The following is a 7,434-nucleotide window of genomic DNA, read 5'->3' as shown; positions in this document are numbered from 1 at the left end:
TATACTATGTTTTTTAATTTTGTTAATCACGAAGTTGCTTTAGTTTTATTTTTTTTGTCCGTCCGAGTGTTGTTCTTTTGTTTCTACGTTGAAAAATTGCGTATATAAGTAATTTAGGTAAATATAAATGGTGAGTTGTAATATTTCAGACTACACCAATCGAGACGGCAGGTGATGAAGTTTATTTGCGACTTATTTTGTGATGATCACAAATTACGTGCCTAATCCTATACGAGAAACAAAAGTATAATTTTGTTGAAAATTTTGAACGACTGAAAATCGATCTGTGCTGTGATTTCGTGGGTGAAAATCAGGTGGAATGAAACCTTGTTCTACGTGTGTTCCAAGTTTAAGCATTCCTCCTAAAATTATGTATTTTTGGTGAGACATCAAAAATCAACTCCAGTTCTTGTAAAGGGTATGGAATAAGTCAAATGTCTCTGTCTGCGGATTTTTTAAATTTTGATGAAACATTGTTGGGTACCTTTAAAAAAACATGGTTGAACCCAAAAAAATTTACCCCAATCCACCCCTCTTGCCCATAACGGCGAAAAAACACTTTTTTTCGGAACAAAGTCATACTTGAACGAGTTTTGAATAAACAATATGTATTGACCCTAATTAATATGCAGAGGAGACGCGAGTCTAGCCACGTGAATTTTTCAAAAAATTCTGGCCCCTCAGGGGAAGACATTTGACAAAAGAAAATTTGAAATCGTCACATCTCCAAATCTAATTTCAAGCACACGAAATTCTTCCTCTTCCAAAAATATACCCGCATGAGAACTACGTACATATAATTCGAATTTTTCGCAAATTTTTCCCCCGAGCAGGAAAAACACTCAAAAATGTGTTTATACTGTCCGTGATATAGTTTTGAAACGTTGCCTGAGAGCCTCTAAAAACAGTAGAAAACCAAAAAATTTCTTGAAATCTCAATGGGGGGGGTTATAGGCACCCCCTCCCCTGACTTTGGGGCGAAAGAAGATTGCCATTATGGGGGTATCGTTATCATATGAATCGAACTCGCTAAACACGAATCGAATATGAAGTTAGATTTGCAGTTGGATTCTCCTAAGGGTCACATTCGGGGAGGGGGTTGCCCAAGAATCGAGTTTTTAGTGAAAAATGCTTCACATATTATAGCACTATTTACGCCATGCAACTTCCTAATCAATGTCTTCTTGAATTACTTTACAACAAGCAACTCAAAACTAGGTATCAGAAAAGTGTCTTTTTGGCGAGAATCATTATATTTTGATGCGAGTTGGCAAGTTCTTTAAAAACGGGATGAACAAATTTTGTTACGATATTTTTTTTTCTTACTCTAAAATTTCAACAGTTTTTGAAGCTAAAAAATTTTCGATTTGCTAAAATTTTGATTAAATTCAAAATTTTTCAGCTGTAAAAATTTTTAAAATTTTTGAGTACCTGAGAAAAAAAATTATGGCAACAAAATTTGTTTTTTTTTTTATGTAGTATTAATTTCCACATTTTAGTTTTTCATCGCGATTTTTTGAAATTAAAAATCATTCGCAGCCCTTTCAATTTGCAAGTTACAAGAATTGTATTATTATTTCTGAATTTCTGGATTTTCTCCTGTTTCTATTGATTTTTACATCTTGAATTTTGGTGGTAATTTTTTTCTAAGATAATTTTTCCATGATTTTTTTAGCCTGAATTTTTTCCCAATCTTATCACCTTGAATTCTCGTAATTTCTTCATGAAAATTTCCCCTCGAGCTTGTGCGATTTTATTGCTCAAATAGTCGGGATTTCTCCTTATTTCGGTTCGATTGTTGTGTTTTTTTTTTGAATTGTGTGAATTTTTTTCTTCGCCGATTTTGTGAGTTATCTTTTGAATTTTCGCGAGTTCTCTTTTTTCGAGTTTTTCGATGGTTTCCTCGGAATTTTCATCATTTTCATAACTTTGTTTTGAATTTTATTGATTCGTTTTTCTGCCTAAATTTTTGTTCTTCATTTCGGCGAAACGTTTTTTCTTGAATTTTCGAGATTTTTTATAAAATTTTCTCCTAATTTGGTCCCAAATTTTAGTAATTTTCTCTGCCTAAATTTTCGTATTTTTTTCGAGTTTTTGAGACTCGATGGTTTAGGTATTTGGAATTTTTTTGAGGATTTCTCGATTTTTTTTCAAGTTTTATTCTTTTGAATTCTCGTAGAATTAATTTTTCAATTTTTCGACGATTTTCCTCGAATTTTTGTGCTTTGTTTTGTGTCTGTAAATCTATGTGAAATTTTCGCAATTTTATCGTTAATTTTGTGAGTTTTTTTCTCAATTTTTGCGATGTTTTTTCTTAAATTTTAGTGTTTTTTACCTCAATTTTTTCGGTGGAGTTTTTCTATGTCTTGTAATCGCATTTTTATTCTGGAATCCTCGTGAATTTTTTCAACTTTTTAAATTTTGACAAAACTCTGTTTTTTGGTTCATTTTGAATTTCGCTCTTGAATTTTATTCTTAGGGACTTATGATTTTGATTTATTGAAAGAAGATCACGAATAGGTTTTTCAACATTATTTTTTGACTATTATTTTTTTCTCTCCAGATCTTGATCTTTACTGTGCTTCCTGATGGAGGATTTTTTTGTCTTTTTGAAGTAAGGTACATTTTTTTATACTAACTCAAATTTTTAAAATGATTTTCACAAATAACTTTTTTTCCAAATTTGGATTGCAAACAATCTTCCCCCCTGCCCCGCCGCCCTTTCTTGTTGATTTTAATACTCGCATAATTTTTTTTTTTTTTTTCATCAAATCATCGCTCATGTCGACCTTTCTGCTATTTTACAATTGGTATTTTGTATGTTTGATTTTTTGAAATAATGATTTTGAATTAAAGATTAAATTTCGTTCCTCCCTGTTTCGGTAGACTTACCCTCCTTCTTCCAATTTTGCAACATTTTTTCAGTAGTTGAACACATTTTTCGATCATGTTTCTGGAATCCAATATTTTCTTCACGCTTTCTCTTTTTGCATTTCGATCTACGAGTAAGTAGTTTACTTTTGAAATGTTAATATCAATCATCTGTTTTCGGCTTTTTCTAGGTTTTTTTTTTCAGAAATGGTTTTTATTTGAATTCTCGATTTTTTTGAAAAAACAGCTATCGAAATTTTCGTTTTTTTTTTCTTGTAAGTAATCTAAAATAATTTTTTTTTTAAAAAACGCGATAAACTGTTTTATTGAAATTTTAACATGTATAAGTACAAATTCGTATTAAAAATAAAAAACTCGACATTTTCGTAACACTGGAGTCCACTGGGTAGTTATGGTATGGATGGGGCCAACATTCATATCTGAGCACATCCAGATCCACTCGTTCGATACTAGCATGAGAAACGGTTTTCGAAAAAAGTTTTCCGAATGCATTGTTAATTCTATACTGGTGCTGGACTACGAGTACGAGTATATGTAGTGGCGAAAAGTGGTGATTTTTGAATACCAACGATAACCGAATAACTCAACGAAATAGACAAACGAAAATTATTGATAAAATTAGCCGAAAATGCGGCACACAGATAAAAAGTTTTTGTATCGGTGTGACCGCATCAAAAGACCTTGGCGTGATTACAGATCACATACATTTCGAAGATACGCTCCTCATCGTAATAGTAGCGGACCTGGTTATTTTGTAAAATGCAAAAGTATACCAGTTTAGATTGCTCGTCGAACAAGTCCCAGTATCGAGTTAAATTGCCGCGAAGGAAGGCAATCACCGTACCTTTTGAATCGTCGCTGACGAAATGCATGGTGGATACTTTTTTATCCAATCCGTTCGCCTGCAGGTCGGACGCGAAAACTTCCAAATAGTCGCTTATTAAGTGAGTGTGCTTCAGACAGTAGTCGAATTGAACTGGCGTAGTGGCGCTGAAAAAATGATTATTTTGTACGACGCTCGGGCCAGGATTTGTCGATTCTTCCACTTTGAATACGCACGAACTGTTGGTGATGAATGTAATTCGTATACGCATACACGGAATGTGAATCTGAGCTACTCGGCGTCCGGATCGCGGGCCAGATTCGATTTTTTCTTCGTCGTCTACGCCGTCGTTGAAATGGCTCGGGCTCGTGCTCGAGCTCGAGCTCGAGATCGACGCATTCGATAATAGTGGACGCGATTTGATTTCATTTTCGTCCAAGCCGTTGAAATGATTGCCCGATGCATTCGATAATAGTGAGATCAAAAGTAAAGCGATTACTTCAAGAAGAGCCATGTTAAATTATCGTACGTAGAAAGTCACGAGCAATTATCAGTTGTATTTGATTTATTTCGCGCAATGCCTGGAGTACGCGCAAATACTCGTTACAAATACGAGTAGGTACAGAAGTACACATTCAAACTCGATGTATTCGCGCAAATTCACGAGCGTGAGTGCAAACAGAAGAACATGCGTTACTTTGCGTCGATGAAAAAACCAACACTAATGACTAATTTTGTAGGCCTATTTCTAATCAAAGCAAAGGAGCTGAGCTGGTATCGCCGGTATCGGTTATTAACCTCCTCGAGTCAGTCAGTAGATGTAACCGGTCGCTGTTCATCGCATACAAGTGTCAATGTACTTCGCGCCTTGGATGCCCCCAACACCCTACTGGCTGCTTTCCAAGTTACTTTTTGTGAGAAAAATTTCAGTATAATCCCAGTGATTCCCCTTGTTCCAAGTTCGAGCCTTTCTTTTAAAATAATGTATTTTTTTGGTGAAAAATCAAAAATCAACAGACTCCGCTCTTGAAAATTTGATTTAGGTTTTTGAGGCGCTCATTCCATTTCCAGCTATGTAATGTATCGTTGTTGTGTTGTTTTTCTCATTTTCTGAGTTTGGTTGAAAAACCCAAAATCTTGAAAGAAATATACGAGTAGCTCTTTCGTTTTATACGAATCAATTCGTTCGCGAATGATTCGTCAAAAATTGAGTAAATGAATCGATTTGTTCGCGAACGTGAGTCACTTGTACGGATCAATTCGTTCACGAATGATTCATCAAAAATTATTCAACTCGTTCGCGAATGATTCACCTGAAATCAATTGAATAAATCGATTCGTTCGCGAATGATTCATTAAAATTTTTCGATTTGAATTTCTTCGTGAATAATTCATCAAACAATTTTGATTCGTTCGTGATTCATCAAAAGTTATTCAATTCGCTCGCAAGCGATTCACAAACAATTATTTAATTCGTTCGCGAACGATTCACAAACATATATTCAATTCGTTCGTAAATTGTTCAGCAAAAATTATCTAAATAAATCGATTCGTTCGCGAACGAGAGTCATTTATACAAAACAATTTGTTCGCGAATGATTCACTAAAATTATTGAATTCGTTCGCGAATGATTCGTCAAAAATTGAGTAAATGAATCGATTCGTTCTCGAACGAGAGTCACTTATACGAGCCAATTTGTTCGCGAATGATTCACCAAAAATAATTGAATTCGTTCGCGAATGATTCGTCAAAAATGGAGTAAATGGATCGATTTGTTCGCGAACGAATCACGTTTACGAATCAATTCGTTCACGAATGATTAATCAAAAGTTATTCAACTCGTTTGCGAATGGTTCGCCTAAAATCAATGGAATGTATCGATTCGTTCGCGAACGAGTCACTTGTACTAATCAATTCGTTCACGAATCATTCACCAAAAATTATTCATTTTTTTTTTGCGAATGATTCGCCAAGAATTACTCAATTTGTTCGCGAATGATTCATCAAAAATTGAGTAAATGAATCGGTTCGTTCGCGAACGAGAGTCACTTATACGAATCAATTCGTTCGCGAATGATTCAATAACTATTGATCAACTCGTTCGCGAATGATTCATCACCTCGAAATCGATTATTTTGTTCTATTGCCAATCGGTTGTGAATGATTCGATTCGATTCGATTTGATTCACTTCGCTTCTCTTCGCTTCAAAACAGATCAATTCCTGTACAATAGTTTCACAATAACCGAATCAATCGTAAATTAATTGATCCGTCTGCGAATGATTCACCAAAAAATCAATCAATTTATTTAATCGACAATCGTTCGTAGATGATTCAATTCAATTATAAACATATCAATTGCTGTAATGCTGTACGAATGTTTCAAATAAAGTGAATCAATTCGTTCTTAAAAGATTTTTATTTGAAGAAAGGTCGGTCTTCTTACGCTAATTGTTCGAGTGTTGTTTATCTGAAGGGGTCTATTCGATTGTTTTTTTTTCAACTTTGAAAAAAATCATTTTGAAAATGTGTTCAAATTTATCAAAGTACCAAAATCATATTCGTCATCGTCGTTTCCTTTTAATCTTTAGGCCAGTCCGGTTGGTCTGTTTTCTATGGTGTCGAACTTGTTGAAAAGCAAATGAGTTATTTTTGAGTAAATTGGTGTTTTGGAAAATTTTTTACCCTTACTCGTGGCAGAATATCAAACGACTGAAAATCACTGTTGCTCGTTGTTCCTATTTTCAAATAGCCGATAGCCGAGAAATGTAACCAAAAATTCGACTTATGCTTGTAGGTGGTATAAAAGGCTCACATATGCAAATTAGTAGATACCTATAGGACTTGAAGTGCCGAATTCACGAGTTGTTGAAAAATAAGACTCCGAGTGGATTTTTGAGTCAGCCGGAGTCTTGGAGTAGTTTACGGTTTACGAGTCTTATTTCCGAGAAGACTTATCCGACCTCCTGCTGATAACCAACCATCAATCTCGTCTCTCGATCACTATACAATGCGTGTGCAGTTGCGCACTACTATACAATGGAAGAATGTATGATTGTATAGGTACTCGACACTCGTACCATTGATTTTTTACGTATACAGATAGCCCGTTCAAATGGATCCAAACATAACAGTTAAATAGTTATGCATCCGACTACTAGACATCGCTGCGATGTCCATTGGTACTTTTTCATCATTCTGAACATAAGATTTCTTTTAAACGTTCTCTTTTTAGCGTTTTCATCATTAGGAATTACAACAATAGCAATATGCATCCGAGAATGAATACATATGCATCCAGGGTATTTTTTTTAAAACAGCATTTAGAAGAGTACATCTCGAACGACAGCGACTTGAATGGTTAGGAGAGGGCATGACGGGGGGTGGGGAGCTGCGGACAATAGAGAGTACCTGTTGTTCGATGTGGTTAAGAATTTGTCCCATTTGTCTGTTCAGTTTACACTTTCTTTTAATTTTTGGCCTTTCATTTTGGAAAAGAGATACATTATAAATATAGGAGTAGGTACCTACCTGAGCGAAGTGAAGACATAGGCTTTCAAAAATTCGTGTTTCAATTTTCAAAAAGTAAAAAACTACATACATAGGTAACTATGTGAGAAATTTTTTGGCTTCAAAATTAGAATGTGAATGAAAGGTTTTTTTCAGAAATTTCAAAAGAGAAAAAAAGCAAGCAAGCAATGCTATAAGTATCGAAAAT

The 7,434-nt window shown here is 34.6% G+C and overlaps 1 protein-coding gene across 1 annotated transcript in view; it reads left to right on the top strand.

Moving 5' to 3' along the window:
* Nucleotides 1-7,434, top strand: part of LOC135840662 (probable methylmalonate-semialdehyde/malonate-semialdehyde dehydrogenase [acylating], mitochondrial) — a 90,582-nt gene that overhangs the window by 53,165 nt on the left and 29,983 nt on the right. The gene's annotated exons all lie outside the window — the stretch shown is intronic.

The sequence above is a fragment of the Planococcus citri genome, chromosome 1, assembly GCF_950023065.1.
Source record: "Planococcus citri chromosome 1, ihPlaCitr1.1, whole genome shotgun sequence".
Lineage (NCBI taxonomy): Eukaryota > Metazoa > Arthropoda > Insecta > Hemiptera > Pseudococcidae > Planococcus > Planococcus citri.
Note: the sequence above shows the minus strand (reverse complement) of the source record. Positions and strands in the feature narration are given on the sequence as shown.